Source organism: Cervus elaphus, chromosome 23 (assembly GCF_910594005.1).
Source record: "Cervus elaphus chromosome 23, mCerEla1.1, whole genome shotgun sequence".
NCBI classification, from domain to species: Eukaryota; Metazoa; Chordata; class Mammalia; order Artiodactyla; family Cervidae; genus Cervus; species Cervus elaphus.
The window spans coordinates 24578278-24595830 of NC_057837.1; the positions used below are offsets into that span (position 1 = coordinate 24578278).

General features: G+C 38.5%; 1 pseudogene; it reads right to left on the reverse strand.

Moving 5' to 3' along the window:
* Positions 1-9421: 9421 nt before the first annotated feature.
* On the reverse strand, positions 9422-9894 carry LOC122681060 (annotated as a pseudogene).
* Between the last annotated feature and the right edge of the window lie 7659 nt (positions 9895-17553).

The window sequence follows — 17553 nt, forward strand, 5'->3', positions numbered from 1 at the left end:
TAATGATGACCATTCTGACTAGTGTGAGGTAGTACCTCACTGTAGTTTTGATTTGCATTTCCCTAATAATTAGTGATGGTGAGCATCTTTTTATGTTCTTATTGGCCATTTATATGTCTTCTGTGGAGAAATGCCTTTTTAGGTCTTCTGCCCATTTTTTGATAGGTTTGCTTATTTTTTGTTCTTGAGTCTTATGAGCTGTTTGTATATTTTGGATGTTAAGCCCTTGTCAGTCACATTGTTTGCAAATATTTTCTCTCATTCTGTAGATTTTGTTTGTTTTGTTTATGGTTTCCTTTGCTATACAAAAGCTGATAGGTTTGATTAGGTCACATCTGTTTGTTTTTGTCTTCATTTCTATTACCTTGGGAGACCGACCTAAGAAAACTGGTGTGATTTATGTCATAGAATGTTTTGAGTATGATCTCTTTTAGAAGTTTTATGGTGTCATGTCTTATGTTTATGTCTTTAAGCAACTTTGAGTTTATTTTTATGTATGTTGAGAGTTGTGTTCTAACTTCATTGATATATATGTGGCTACCCACCTTTCTTCAATTTTAAATCGATGAAAGATTGCATTCTCATTTCATACAAGGTATCTACTAAATTAGTTTTATATGTACAGATCTAGTTTTCTTATACCCCACTGCTTTAATAAAGAAATATATCTATAATTGCATCTTGATAGAACTACCATGAGAATGCCATGATTTTGCTTTGTGGCTTTCTACACGCATACAACACACACCCACAATGGCCAAGAAATTTATGCAGATTCATACTAATATATGTGAGTTTATATTGATACAAAGTTAAAATCGTTATATGTGTATATATTAACTTCATGAAATATTGATATACAAAATGTAGCCATAAAGATAAAAATGTTTTACATGCATAAAATCATTGTGTGTAACTCTGTAGACATATAGATTAAATATTTATAGACACATAGATAAGAACATAGCTGAGGGCATATATATATGCAATTTTGTTGTTGAATCGTGTTTTCAGTATAACACTTCTTTTTTTCTTCACTGCTGGCACTTCACCTTTCTCAGGAGGATATGTGAAGTGAAACTGTTCAGATGTGGCTTAAATCAGCTGCTGGGACAGTTCAGGGAAGATTGTAATTATAGGCTGAAAATATGCTGAGAGTCCTGCGGGCACTGAGTACATCTTTCTTTCTGAGCCCTTGGTCAGTGGCTTGCTTTCTGTAGCGGTGATCATGCTACAGAGTTGGATGAGAGGTTCCTTTGAATGTTCTGAGTTCCTTCTCTTTGTGTGAGTGCAAACCAGAGGAGCCACTCACACAAGATGCTTTGTATTAGTTAACATGAGACACAACCAGATTTTTTGAAACATATGAATAAATGTTGTACTCCTCCTGGGCAAATTTTTTTTCCATTTTTTTAAACAGAGATGATATACATGGGCGATATGAACATGAGTCTTGTACATGGTACTTTTATCAGTCTGATTTGCCCTGAGTTACTTTTTCATTGTGGCGTTAGAGATATATACATGCCTTTGCCTGTGTCCCATGCTCTGGTGGTGTTGACTGATGAGAAAGCTGTCATAATGAAGGCATGTAGTCTGAGACATAATCATTTCCTATTAGTCCTCTAGTCAACTAACCCCATCCTCATGTGTTGAATGAAAACTATTCTGAACTCAAGACCAGGACTCTGGAAGAGATGCCATAAGACAAATTCTTTAAGTTATGATCTGTGGTCATCTGATCAGATGGGATTCTCATCTTGGGAATTCCCATTAAATTCACCCTAAAGATGTCTGACAGTTGATTGAGATGTGTGTATGTGCATGTGTGTGTGTGTGTGAAGGAAGAGTGAAAAAGTGTAGAATGGGAAAGGGATGTTGAAAAGACTGTTGTCATTGATGAGCCATGTAATGGTATTTCCACAGGTAAAAAAGTATGAATATCTAAATGAAATTAAAAGTGCAGCTCAATACCAGAAAAACAAACAACCCAATCAAAAAGTGGGCAGAATACCTAAACATTTTTCTGAATAAGACATACAGATGACTAATAAACACATGAAAAGATGCTCGACACTGATTATTATTAGAGAAATGCAAATCAAAACCACAATGAGGTATCACCTCACACCAGTCAGAATGGCCATCATCAAAAAGTCTGCAAACAATAATTGCTAGAGAGGGTGTGGAGGAAAGAGAACCCACTTACACTGTTTGTAGGAAAGCAACCTGATTCAACCACTATGGAGGGCAACATGGAGATTCCTTCAAAAACTAGGAATAAACTGTCGTATGACCCAGCAGACCCACCACTGGGCATATACCCTGAGGAAACCAGAATTGAAAAAGACACATGTACCCCAATGTTCATTGCAGCACTGTTTACAACAGTTAGGACATGGTAGCAACCTACATATATGCATCAGCAGATGAATGGGTAAAGAAGTTGTGGTACATACACAAAATAGAATATTACTCAGCTATAAAAAGGAACACATATGAGTCAGTTCTAGTGAGGTGGATAAACCTGGAGCCTATTATACAGAGTGAAACTAAGTCAGAAAGAGAAAGACAAACATCACCTGTATATGGAATCTAGAAAGATGGTACCGACGGTCCTACACGCAGGGCAGCAAAGGAGACATAAACATAAAGAACAAACTTTCGGACACAGTAGAAGGAGCGGGTGGGATGATTTGAGAGAATAGCATTGAAACATATACATTACCATATGTAAAATAGATAGCCAATGGGACTTTGATATATGATGCAGGGAACCCAAAGCTGGTGCTTTGTGACAACCTGGAGGGATGGGGTGGGGAGGGAAAGGGGAGGGAACACATGTATGCCTGTGGCCTATTCATGCTGATGTATGTCAAAAATCACAACAATATTGTAAAGTAATTATCCTCCAATTAAAATAAATATTTTTAAAAAGTGGATTAAAAAGTCCAAGTTGAAAAATAAACAAGAAGTGAATAATAAAATGTGAATGATTTTTTTTACATTGCCTGTGCTTTTGAATAATAGCATAAACTGGAAGATCAGATGGTCATTTTTCACTTCTTCACATCCTACCCTAATTAGTAAAACTCTGTTTACCCTGATGATGACCTTCTAATTTTATATTCATGAGCCTTCCTAAGGATACCATTTTACATTCTCATGAATTATGCTATGAGAAAAAAATTCTCAAAACCAACATCTGGGTGGGGTTTTCATGGTATTCACATTTCATATTCTATTACTTTCCTGTGTCATCTCTTCTAGGAATAATGATTTTTTGCTAACCTAGTTGAATCTTCTTAGGTTTGAACCAACCATCTTTACTCTTTTGAATGAGTTTAATTTGCACTGCTACTTTTTCTTTTTGCCGACTCTTTGAAGATTGCAATCAACTCCTTTTTGGCCTTCACTGTACATTTTCAAGTTATTGATTCACTTGCTATGTGGTATATAAATGAAGCTTACAAATGCAATTTCTTTGGTTCTTTGAGTTTTTTTTTCCCCTTCAGCTCTCTGATGTCCCAGCAATTCTGACTCAACATTCACAATATCTCAGCCCATTAGCAGCTAGAATTTGTTGAAGCACAGTGAACTATATTTCCTTGCTCTAATGAAGCACACAAAATAAAACTGCTGTCTCCTCAGCAGGCTACCCTTTCTAAAGAGGGCAGAGAAAATGTTCTCTGAGAGCAGAGAGCACTCTTAATGAACTCAGAGGGACTTTCTACACCAGCCAGCTTGCATCAGTATGAAATTCAACAGATTACATGCACTGGGTCAGTTGCTTCTGTCTGCATACTGCCCTTTCAGTCTTTTGAATGGACATGGATAATACAATCAGCTATGTTTTCAAACCCCATTTGGCATTTTCTGAAATGGAAAATGCAGAGATTTTGAAGAATTCATAGCCTGAATGAAGAACACAAAATATCATGATTATGTATATATAATGGAATATTACTCAGCTATTAAAAAGAATGAAATAATGCCATTTACAGAAACATGCATGAACCTAGAGATTGTCATACCGAGTGAAGTCAGACAGAGAAAGACAAATATTGTATGACATTGCTTATATGCAAAATGGTTTTTAAAAATGATACAAATGAACTTATTTACAAAACAGAAACAGACTCACAGACTTAGAGAATCAAACATATGCTTACAAGCAGGGAAGGATTGTAGGGAAGGATATTTCGAGAGTTTGGGATTGACATGTACACACTGCTTTACTTAAAATGGGTAACCAACAAGAACCTGCTGTGTATCAAGGAGAACTCTGCTCAATATTCTGTAACAATCTAACTGGGAAAAGACTTTGAAGAAGAACTGCCGTCTTAGTCGCTCAGTTGTGTCTCACTCTTTGCTACCCCATGGACTATAGCCCGCCAGGCTCCTCTGTCCATGGGATTTTCCAGGCAAGAATACTGGAGTGGGTTGCCATTTCCTTCTCCAGGGGCACTTCCTGACCCAGGGATCGAACCCAGGTCTCCTGAATTGCAGGCAGACTCTTTACCATCTGAGCCACCAGGGCTTTTGAAGAAGAATAGATACATGTATATGTATAATTGAACATATATATGAATCACTTTGTTGTACCCCTGAAACTAACATAACATTGTTAATCAACTATACTCCAATATAAAGTAACAACTTTTTTAAAAAAGAAATAGAAATTAGATGTAAAAACCATCTCTAAGTGAAGTTTTTTAAAGATGTGCTATTACATGGAATGTCGGGGAATGGAGCCTGGGTAGCTATTGCTGGAGCATGGGGTAGGGGAATGGATTAGGGATATGATTGCAGGTGAAGTCGGGGAGCTAGGATCTTATCTGGATGTGTAGTTTTATAAATAGCCAGATAAAGAGATTGACATGATCCTTAGGTGCCCATTCAATATGCAATCATATTTGTATTTGGAGGTATCAGATGAATATGTGTGAGTTGATGTGAAAGAGCTTCATTGCCTTTCAGTTCAACACCCAAGAATGTCAGAAAATTAGGAAAATGTTAATAGCTGGGCCAGGTTAAAAATCCAGAAATGGATTTTTAACAACTGACAACTCCTCAGCTGTCAGAAATGAAGAAGACCTCAAAGCCATATCAGTGAGCAGGAACTGAAACTTAAATGGACCATGAGAGAAGGCAATAAAGATGCAGGGTTTAACTACTGGCAACTGAAGTTTTAAGTTCTGTCGAGACTTCAGGCTTCCCTAGTGGCTCAGATGGTAAAGAATCTACTTGCAATGCAGGAGTCACAGAAAACACAGGTTTGATCTCTGGGTCAGGAAGACCCCCTGGAGAAGGAAATGGCAACCCAAACCAGTATTCTCACCTAGAGAATTCCATGGACAGAGGAGCCTGGCGGGCTACAATCTATGGTATCACAAAGAGTTGGACACGACTGAGTGAATAACACACATGGTGACTGTTACTAACGGCATATAGTAGTGTTAGTTCATGTGAACTCCTTGAAAACAAGGGGTTCTCTTTGTTTGTGTGTCTTCCACTGTGCTTAACACAAGTCATAGTATGAGCTTGGTGTAAGGTTGGTGAATGAAATAATAATTATTCTTTTTTCTGGTTTAAAAAATTCAGCTTTATTAGGATATAGTTCACTTACCATGCAATTCACTCATTTAAAGTGCACAATTCAGTGGCTTTTAGTATATTCACAGAATTGTGCAGCCATCATCACAGTCAATCTTAGAACTTTTTCATTATCTCCAGAAGAAACCCCCTGCCTAGCAGCTGTCCCCCTCAACACCCTTCTCCTTATCCACCTCCCACCTTTGCTTTAGTTTACCACTAATCTATTTCCTATCTCTATAGATTTGCCTGTTCTGGATATCTCAGACAGCTGGAATCATGCAGTATGTGGTTCTTTATGACTGACCGCTTTTACTTTCAAGGTTCACCCATGTTGCAACACAGATCAGTACTTTGTTTATTTTTATTGCTGAGTAATAGTCCATTGTATATAGTCCATTTTATTTATCTGTTTATTGTTTGATGGATAATTGGGTTGTTTTCACTTTGGCTATTATGAATAATGTTTAATGAACATCCATATGCAAATTTTTGCATGGACATATGTTTTCATTTCTCCTGAGTATGTGCCTAGGAGTGGAATAGCTGGGCCATAGAGAGAAGGGAATGGCAGCCCACTTCAGTATTCTTGCCTGGAAAATCCCATGGACAGAGGAGCCTGGCGGGCTATAGTCCATGGAGTAACAAAAGTTGGACACAACTGAGCAACTAAACAACAAAATGGTAACATACTAGATCTTCTCTCGTGACTCAGTGGTAAAGAATCCACCTGCAATGCAGGAGACTTGGATTCGATCCCTGAGTTGGGAAGATTTTCTGGAGAAGGAAATGACAACCCACTCCAGTATCTTGCCTAGAAAAACCTCATGGACAGAGGAACCTGGTGGGCTACAGTCCATGGAGTCACAAGAGGGTCAGACACAACTAAGCGACTAAACAACAACAAAAATGGTAACCTACTACTTCATCATTTGAAGAACTACTAGATTGTTTTCCAAAGTAGCTGTACCACTTTGCATTCCCCTCAGCAGTGTATGAGGATTCCAGTTTCGCTGCATACTCCTCAATACTTGCTATTATCTGAGATTTTGGCTATAGCAATTCTAGTAAGTGTGAAGTGGTATCTCACTGTGGTTTGGGTTTGCATTTCTTTGATGGCTAATTATGTGAGCATCTTTTCATATGCCTAGTGGGCATTTGTTTGCCTTCTCTGGACAACAATATCAGTTCGTTTGACCATTTTTCAAAATGGGTTACTTATCTTTTATTAATGAGTTGTAGTAGCTCGTTTTATATTCTAGTTGCAATTTCCCTAGAAGACATATGGTTCGCAAAAATGTCTTCCTATTCTGTGAGCTGTCCTTTCATTTTCCTGATGGTGTCCCCTTGATGCACAAAATTTTGATGATGTTCAGTTTATTTTTTTGTTTGTTGCTGGTGATTTGATATAATATCTAAGAAACCATTGCTTAATCCTAAGTGACTCTCCCTTGGTTTTTAAAAAATAACTTTTATTACTGATTGATTGCCTTGAGAATTTTTTGCTTTGTTTCATTATAGCTCTTTTTAATGCTTATATATCTGGTCCAGTTTTTCCTTCTCTTTCTCTCTGTAATTATCTATCTTTAAGAAAGATCTTCATGTATGTAATGGTTTGATCCTGTTGTTCTCACTTAAAATTTTATGGTGAATATTTTCCAGTATCACTCAAAATATTTGGAAAAGATGACATAAAACGAGTGTACATCCCAGTGTGTAATTTATGTATTCCAGTGTATTTACTCATTTCCATATTCTTATGTACTTATAACTTGCTTTTAATATTGTGGCATTACTATGAAGGGCTAGTAAACATGAGTATAAATATAATATTGTGGTATTACTATTAAGGGCCGGTGAACATGCATATAAATATGCTGTGGTTCAAGTACCAAGTCCATTCCCTAGGATAGATTCTAGCTAAGAGGTGGAGTTAGTCAAAAGGCATGAACATCTTTCTGGAATGAATTCAAATTGCTTTTCAGAAAGTTGTACCGATTCACACATTCCTAGTTAGTGACTGTTTCATTGTATCCTTATCAATATGAGTTTTATTTTTTTACAAAAATCAAGTAGTAACTGTAGGACCCTCCTCTTTGATGCCCCAACTGCTCATTTACTTAAAGCTTGAGAAGGTAGCTGCTCATTTCAGTATGAAGCAGTCCCCAAGGAAAAGTCATAAATTCTACCAAAATTTTCACAGTATTTCAGTGACTTCACACTTCATTTAAAAAGGCACTAAACAATTACCAGGTAATTAACAAATGCGTATTTAAGGAACTGAAAAAAGTTCTCTGTAGAGATAACTTCTGAACTTGTGTTGTTTTATTTGGGGGGGGGGGCGGTGGGTGGGAGAAGAATCGTTGACACAAATGAACAACTTAGAGGTAAGTATCAATTTTGGGGAAGAATTAGCAGATGACCCCGCTGGCTAGATTTTGGGAATCCCCTTGACAGCTATAACTCTGGCTTACTCTTAAAATGAGAGGCACTTAACAGCATGGAGTCCAGGCAAGCAGATCAGTGTTAGAAGCCAGGGGCCACTGTTCCTGGCAGCGCAGCTTAAGGCTGGCCTAAACTGCACTTGGCATGGCCGAGCACACACTAGACGCTCAGTAGGTGTCGGCTGCTTTCCATTATTATTCGCCTTTACATCCCCAAGACAGCAAACACCGAGGAGAGCTGGTAACAAGTACTCAATACAGTTACTGAGTGAGTATGTAAATAAGTTATGGAGAAACTAAAAGGAATGTATATGGAAGAAACCTCCCAGATTTTTGTATTATGAGCCACTCATAATCCTCCATTCCAAAATTAAGCCATCTCATGTTTGAAACTTCTCTAAGTGATTATCTGCTTACGCTTCCTTGGTGAGATCTCACTCTGAAATAAAACATTATTTGTAGCCTGTCATGTTTCTTTTCTTGCAGGGATGTACATTGTGTTTTAGTTTGCCATTTAAAATCATTTAGCAGATTTTTTAAAAAATAGGAAGAAAAAAATAATCACTTAGAGTCTAAATTAATCAAGAGGCACAGGATGAAGTCTGAAAAACTCAGTGTTGTTCTGATCCTTGGCTTCATTGAAGGCTGCAAAAAGGTATAAATTAAGTGACCTTTCCAGGTCAGGATTTTATGGCTTTGATAAATTCGCCAGGCTTAGCAGTTATCAGAGAAAAACATGTGAGCAAGAAAATGAAGATCTTTTCTCCCCAACTACATCTTTCCATGAGTAGATGAGATAATGGGTTTGAAAGTACCTCAAGAAAAGTTAAGTTCTACAGCATTATTATTATAATGTAAGGGATATAAGCACAGCAAAAATATGGAAAGGTCCAAATTGAGCCAAAGTTTCTTTTTTATCACTTCATAAGCTCTTACAGCCAGAGGGATTATTAGTGGTTTTATGGTCTAAACATCTCACGTTTATATATGAAAGAAAAGTGAAGTGACTTTATCAAGATTATTTCGTTTAAAACCAAACTCCCTTTGCTTTCTATAAAAATAATGAATAGTAAAATTAAGATTTAAATTGTTCATAAAAGACTGTATTCTTTAATCTTCATGGTGCAAAAAAATATAAACTTATGTAGTTCATTTATAAAGAGTTTGAATGCTTTATTTTTGTACTGAAAACTTTTGTTTTAGAATTAGCCAGCTGGTCTCAGTTTATTCAGAGTTTTTGTTTATTTATCTATTTGGCCATGCTGTTTCTTAGTTGCGGCATGTGGGACCTGGTTCCCTGACCAGGGATCCAACCCAGACCCTCTGCATTGGGAGTGCAGAGTCTCAGCCACTGGACTAGCAGGGAAATCCCTGAACTCAGTTTAGATAATCCCAGTTTTGTTGTCAACATCCTAAGCATCATAGTCAGGAGTCAGTTGAACACATGCTTTCTTCTGTCCATCAGGCCTGATTAGGGTGTTGACTTTAGCCATATCAAAGTTGCAGCGCTTCATAGCCTGTCTAACTTGGTTCTTACCAGCTCTGACATCCTCAGTGAATACCAGCGTGGTGTTGTCTTCTGTTTTCCTCATGGCTGACTTGGTGGTGAGGGGGAATTTGATGATGGCCTAGTGGTCAAGTTTGTTTCTCCTAGGGGCGTTCTTCTGAGGATATTGGACTACCTTGAATATTAGCCACAGTGTGGGCTGCCAGAAGGTGGGTGATGTCCAGATCTTCTGTTTTTGTGGTTGTGGACCCCTTTCAACACTGCCTTCTTGGCCCTTGAGGCCTTTGCTTTGGCTTTAGCTTTGGGAGGGACAGGGGCTTCCTTCTTCGCCTTCAGCACAATCTTCATGAAAAGCTGAATGCATTTTAAATGTTATTGTCCTAAGGTGAATTAGAAAATCTAAAATGAGAAATTTCAATTATGGAGGCTTCATTGAAATTGATTAGTGTTTTGAAAATGTTTTTGCTGCATAAGCAGTGCAGAGTTTAAATTCTCAGTCTCCACCCTTAGTGTAAGTTAACCAAATAGCCTTGTCCTTTGGAGAACTGTTAGCCAGGAGGGTCCAATCTTCTCTGGAGGATAATATATGCTGAAATGAGTAAAGGTTAATTAAGGCTTTTAGGAACTTCCCTTTTTTTTCCTGTGGAATGCCATATTTAAAGTTAAGCCCTTCCCTCAAGCAAAGTTTAAGAAGGTTGTTTCATGGTAGCCAGCATTCATCTTAACTTGGAGCTATAAAAGTCTTATATGCAAAGTATTGAGTGACATTTTGAATATACAAAACCAAACACTAGGCTGCAAAAAATGTTTTTGCAAGTATTACTTTGATTCTTAGGAAGTACCCTTCCCTACACTCACTTCTGGATGATATTGCATTTAAAATACAATTCTCCTTTAGCCAGTCCTATTTAGAAGGACTGAAGAGTGGAAGGGTGAAAACTCTAAACCACTTGAAAGTGACAATACTAGATCTTACATTGTAATTTGAAGGGCAAATGGATGAGTGGTTGGAAGTTAAAGCTTCTGTATTGTTTATCACCAACTAGAGAGTTGTCATCAGAAAGTGAGCATCAGAAGTCGTCCGTAGGGAACTATTCTTTATGCAACAGAGTAGGGCACACAGAAATCCTGGAAAAGAAGCAAAGGCAAAGGAGGGAAATGGGAAAAAAGATGATGCTGGTCTTCGTGGGCTGCAGCATATACTGTGGTCCCTGCTGCTTTGAACTTGAAATTACAGTGAGTGCTGTAGAATGTATACTGCACAAGTCCTTGTCAGATACTCCTGCAGAGTTGGAAAGCGAGATGATTCTGTTCCCCTTGCAGAAAAGACAAAGTCCTAGTTCTTCCAAAAAGCAGTGACTGTGACATAATGCTCATTTTAAATGATTTGAAATCATTTTAATTGGTACTTACCTGGCAGGCTCCATCACTTTTCATTTCACCAACCCTCTCAAAATGGCACAGTGTATTACCACTCATCGGCAGCTGTGAAAGTTTGATAAGACAGGATGATGTATACAAACGATTTCTTCTTCAGAAGAATTCATCCAGAAGAATTGTCAAATTATTTTTAAATGGCTGTAGTTCTTAATGAAACATTGCAAGAGAAATTTAAAGCTTCACTTCTGTGATGTGGCCTTGCTATTCGGTGGTTATGTTGTAGCATTGGTGGGATGGGTCTGAGCTGGGACATGTTTTAGGGATTGTCTTTTCTAAAGCACTGATTTTTCTAATGAGATAAGTGAGATCCAGAGAGGATACGTAACTTGAAGGCTCTAAAGTAAATTTGAGGGTCAAAGGAACCTTTAGAAATCCAGAAGATCACAGTCAGTCATATCATGATGGAGGCTAAAGAGGTCTAGAATTTCTTCAATGTTGACAATAGGACGCTGGAGCTGGTAGCAATGGAGAGAAGGAAATAGGCTGTTAAGAGGAGTGTTTCCTTGACTTTGGTTACAGTGTTGGAATAGTACTAGTCTTGTGTTGAGACAGTATTGCAGAAGAGTTTTTGGTGGTTTTCTATGTGAAGTATAGGGGCCAGGCTCTGATTCTTTTATTTGTTTATTTTTTACCATTTTTTATCGGGTCTACAGTGTTGGGTTTTTTATTGTTGCTTTACAAAGTTGTGTTAGCTTCTGCTGTACAATGAAGTGAATCAGCTGTATATATACATATATCCCCTCTCTCGGGCCTCTCTCCCACCCCCAACCCCACCCGACCTCTCTGGGTCATCACAGAGCACTGAGCTGAGCTCCCTGCAGTATGCAGCAGCTTCCCACTAGCTATCTGTTTTATACATGGTAGTGTGCATACTTTAAGCCCAGCCTCCCAGTTCATCTCACCCCGACCCGTGTCCACTTGTCCATCCTCTGTGTCACTATTCCTGCCCTGTAAATAGGTTCATCTGTACCATTTTTCTAGATTCCGCATGTATGCATTAACATATGGTATTTGTTTTTCTCTTAACTTACTTCACTTTGCATGACAGTCTCTTGGTCCATCCATGTCTCTAAAAATGATCCAATATCATTCCTGTTTATGGCTAATATTCCATTGTATGTACACACTACATCTTCTTCATCCATTCTTCTGTTCACAGGCTCTCATTATGAACAGCTATCTGGGAGGGGTATAAAGGAGCTGGTGAAGTCTGATGTGAAAGATCTTTTTCATTGATTTAAAATTTAAACTTTGAGTAACTCACGTTTTCCAGACTCCCTCACAGTAGTCTCTTCCACATGAAGAATAGGAAGAGAGAATCTGCAATCTTAATCTCTGTATTTGGGTTCAGAGACCAAGACACAGGGCATCCTGTGACAGAAGCAAAACTGGACTTTTATCTGCTCTAGAGCATCTCTTGATTTTTAGTGCTTGTCTGATCATGACCAGGATCAGCCAGGGAGAGTGAAGAGCCTTGGTTGCCTTGGTGATGATTTGTCCTTTGGCCGGAGCTAAGAAACTAGGAAAGTGGCAGGTGAGGTGGGTGGAAAGAGCTGAACAGATGCTTGAAGAAATCACCCATTCTTATGAGCTCTCTTGACAAATGTCATGACCCAGTGACTAATTTCTTGCCCTATGAGGGATTATCTAATAGCCCTGGGATTATTCCGCTACTTTAAATATCAATAAGGCGAAGATGTGATCTTATAATAATTGCCTTTTACTAAAATATTCCTTCTATACCAAATGGGTTTAAAACTATTGTCATTATTTTACATAGAAAACCCTAAAGACTCTACCAGAAAATTACTAGAGCTAATCAAAGAATATAGTAAAGTTGCAGGATATAAAATTAACACACAGAAATCCCTTGCATTCCTGTATACTAACAATGAAAAAACAGAAAGAGAACTTAAGGAAACAATACCATTCACCATTGCAACAAAAAGAATAAAATACTTAGGAGTATATCTACCTAAAGAAACAAAAGACCTATACATAGAAAACTATAAAACACTGATGAAAGAAATCAAAGAGGACACAAACAGATGGAGAAACATTCCGTGTTCATGGACTGGAAGAATCAATATTGTCAAAATGGCTATTCTACCCAAAGCAATCTATAGATTCAATGCAATCCCTATCAAGCTACCAACGGTATTTTTCACAGAACTAGACCAAAGAATTTCACAATTTGTATGGAAATACAAAAAACCTCGAATAGCCAAAGTAATCTTGAGAAAGAAGAATGGAACTGGAGGAATCAACCTGACTGACTTCAGACTCTACTACAAAGCCACAGTCATCAAGACAGTATGGTACTGGCACAAAGACAGAAATATAGATCAATGGAACAGAATAGAAAGCCCAGAGATAAATCCACGAACCTATGGACACCTTATCTTTGACAAAGGAGGCAAGGATATACAATGGAAAAAAGACAACCTCTTTAACAAGTGGTGCTGGGAAAACTGGTCAACCACTTATAAAAGAATGAAACTAGAACACTTTCTAACACCATACACAAGAATAAACTCAAAATGGATTAAAGATCTAAATGTAAGACCAGAAACTATAAAACTCCTAGAGGAGAACATAGGCAAAACACTCTCCGACATAAATCACAGCAAGATCCTCTATGACCCACCTCCCAGAATACTGGAAATAAAAGCAAAAATAAACAAATGGGACCTAATGAAACTTAAAAGCTTTTGCACTACAAAGGAAACTATAAGTAAGGTGAAAAGACAGCCCTCAGATTGGGAGAAAATAATAGCAAATGAAGCAACAGACAAAGGATTAATCTCAAAAATATACAAGCAACTCCTGCAGCTCAATTCCAGAAAAATAAATGACCCAATCAAAAAATGGGCCAAAGAACTAAACAGACATTTCTCCAAGGAAGACATACAGATGGCTAACAAACACATGAAAAGATGCTCAACATCACTCATTATTAGAGAAATGCAAATCAAAACCACAATGAGGTACCATTACACGCCAGTCAGGATGGCTGCTATCCAAAAGTCTACAAGCAATAAATGCTGGAGAGGGTGTGGAGAAAAGGGAACCCTCTTACACTGTTGGTGGGAATGCAACCTAGTACAGCCGCTATGGAAAACAGTGTGGAGATTTCTTAAAAAACTGGAAATAGACCTGCCATATGACCCAGCAATCCCACTTCTGGGCATACACACTGAGGAAGCCAGATCTGAAAGAGACACGTGCACCCCAATGTTCATCGCAGCACTGTTTATAATAGTCAGGACATGGAAGCAACCTAGATGCCCATCAGCAGATGAATGGATAAGGAAGCTGTGGTACATATACACCATGGAATATTACTCAGCTGTTAAAAAGAATTCATTTGAATCAGTCCTAATGAGATGGATGAAACTGGAGCCCCTTATACAGAGTGAAGTAAGCCAGAAAGATAAAGAACATTACAGCATACTAACACATATATATGGAATTTAGAAAGATGGTAACGATAACCCTATATGCAAAACAGAAAAAGAGACACAGAAATACAGAACAGACTTTTGAACTCTGTGGGAGAATGTGAGGGTGGGATATTTCAAAAGAACAGCATGTATACTATCTATGGTGAAACAGATCACCAGCCCAGGTGGGATGCATGAGACAAGTGCTCGGGCCTGGTGCACTGGGAAGACCCAGAGGAATCGGGTGGAGAGGGAGGTGGGAGGGGGGATCGGGATGGGGAATAGGTGTAAATCTATGGCTGATTCATATCAATGTATGACAAAACCCACTGAAATGTTGTGAAGTAATTAGCCTCCAACTAATAAAAAAATTAAAAAAAAAAAGATCATCATACGAAGTGAAGTAAGGCAGACAGAAAAAGACAAATATATGTAATCACTTTATATGGAATATTAAATGTGATACAAATGAAAAAAAAAACTATTGTCATTATTCATATTACTTTATCTATGTAAATCATAGCATTCTATTTAATACTTCTGCTTTAACATTGTTTGTATAATGTTAAAGTATCATTTGAATTTATTCAGAAAGGGATTATTGAGCAGAAATTCTGTGGAAAAGGATACCAGTAGCTCCTCATATTTTCCCCTTATTCTTGCCTAGTAGCAGAACACTGATAGTAAAGACAACATGGTCTAAGGTCCCTTGCAGCCAAGTCTGACCACGTGACTAGAATCTATTTAAGATGATACAAACAGAATTGTTGTTTGGGACCTTCAGGAGGTCATCTGAAAAAGAGGAGTGTGCCCTTTCTCTTCCCCATCTGTGTGAATTTAGAGAAATGGAGGAGCCCAAGGAGAACCTTGAACCCAAAAGTAATATGGGAGAGATATGGAACAGAAGAGATATGAACCCACAGCGGCTTTGAATCCCCTGCTGCTGGACTTCTTTGCCAAGTCATTTCAATCATGCCTGACTCTTTGTGAACCCATGGACTGTAGCCTGCTAGGCTCCTCTGTCCATGGGATTTCCCAGGCAAAGATACTGGAGTGGGTTGCCATTTCCTCCTCCAAGGGATCTTCCTGACCCAGGGATTGAACCCACATCTCTTACATCTCCTGCACTGGTAACGGAAAAATTCATGTCATTCTCATTTAAGCCACTACTACTTGGGGATCTCTGGATATATTCAGCCACATGTAATCCTAAGCAATACAGGTCTTATTTTAAAATATTATGAAAAACATTTAGCCCATATAGAAAAATCACCAAGCAAAACATCTTGCCAGTAGACACACAAAAATGTATTATTATTGTAAATGGCAGTTTGCCTTAGGAGTTGGAAAGTTTTCATGTCATAACATTGAGGTTTTGAAGCAGTTCTGTTCAGTTCAGTTGCTTAGTTGTGCCCAACTTTTTGTGACCCCATGGACTGAAGCATGCCTCACCAACTCCCAGAGCTTACTCAAACTCATGTCCATTGAGTTGGTGATGCCATCCAACCATCTCATAGTCTGTCGTCCCCTTCTCTTCCCCACCTTCAATCTTTCCCAGCTTCAGGGTCTTTTCAGATGAATCAGGTCTTCACATCAGGTGGCCAAAGTATTGGAGTTTCAGCTTCAGCATCAGTCCTTCCAATGAATATTCATGACCGATTTCCTTTAGGATTGACTGATTTGATCACCTTGCAATCCAAGGCACTCTCAAGAGTCTTCTCCAACACCACAGTTCAAAAGCATCAATTCTTCGGTGCTCAGCTGTTTTTATAGTCCAACTCTCACATCCATGCATGACTACTGGAAAAACCATAGCTTTGACTAGATGGACCTTTATTGGCAAAGTAATGTCTCTGCTTTTTAATATGCTATCTAGGTTGGTCATAGCTTTTCTTCCAAGGAACAAGTGTCTTTTAATTTCATGGCTGCAGTCACCATCTGCTGTGATTTTGGAGCCCCCCAAAATAAAATCTGTCACTGTTTCTATTGTTTCCCCATCTATTTGTCATGAAGTGACGTGACCCGATGCCATGATCTTAGTTTTCTGAATGTTGAGTTTTAAGCCAACTTTTTCACTCTCCTCTTTCACTTTCATCAAGAGGCTCTTAGTTCTCCTTCACTTTCTGCCATAAGGGTGGTATTATCTGCATATCTGAGGTTATTGATATTTCTCCTGACAATCTTGATTCCAGCTTGTGCTTCCTCCAGCCTGGCATTTCACCTGATGTACTCTGCATATAAGTTAAATAAGCAGGGTGACACTATACAGCCTTGATGTACTTCTTTCCCTATTTGGAATCAGTCTGTTGTTCCATGTCCAGTTCTAACTGTTGCTGCTTGACCTGCATACAGATTTCTCAGAAGGCAGGTCAGGTGGTCTGGTATTCCCATCTCTTGAAGAATTTTCCACAGTTTGTTGTGATCCACACAGTCAAAGGCTATAGTGTTGTCAATAAAGCAGAAATAGATGTTTTCATAGAACTCTCTTGCTTTTTCAGTGGTCCAGCGGATGTTGGCAATTTGATCTCTGGTTCTTTTGCCTTTTCTAAATCCAGCTCAAACATCTGGAAGTTCATGGTTCATGTACTGTTGAAGCCTGGGTTGGAGAATTTTGAGCATTACTTTGTTAGCCTGTGAGGTGAGTGCAATTGTGCAGTAGTTCGAACGTTCTTTGGGAATTGGCCTTTATTTGGAATCTGAAGCAGATTTTCCCTGAAACGTTTTAACGCCGGCCTTGAGGGGTTGCCGATCCAGTAGTTCAGGAAGCTCAGTGCTGTACCACCCATTTCACTGACTGGCGCTGTGCTCTTGATGAGCCCTTGTGACCTTGGTTTGTCCCTCTGTAAAAATACCAATTCTGGACTAAGTCATCTCCAGAATTCTTCTAAGCTCTGTGGGCTATACATTTATAAAGTTGCCTATATCCTTGTAAAACCACCAGAACTCTTTCTGGCCCTAGCTACGTATGTAAGCATAGGTTAACAAATACTTACAGAGTGCCTGGTATATAGAGATGATTCTCCAATTTTGCACTGTAAGGGGATATGTGTGTGTCGGGGAGAAGAGGAGCACACAGCTCATTTGCAAAGAATTTACATTCTAAAGGTGTAGCACATGAGGCAAA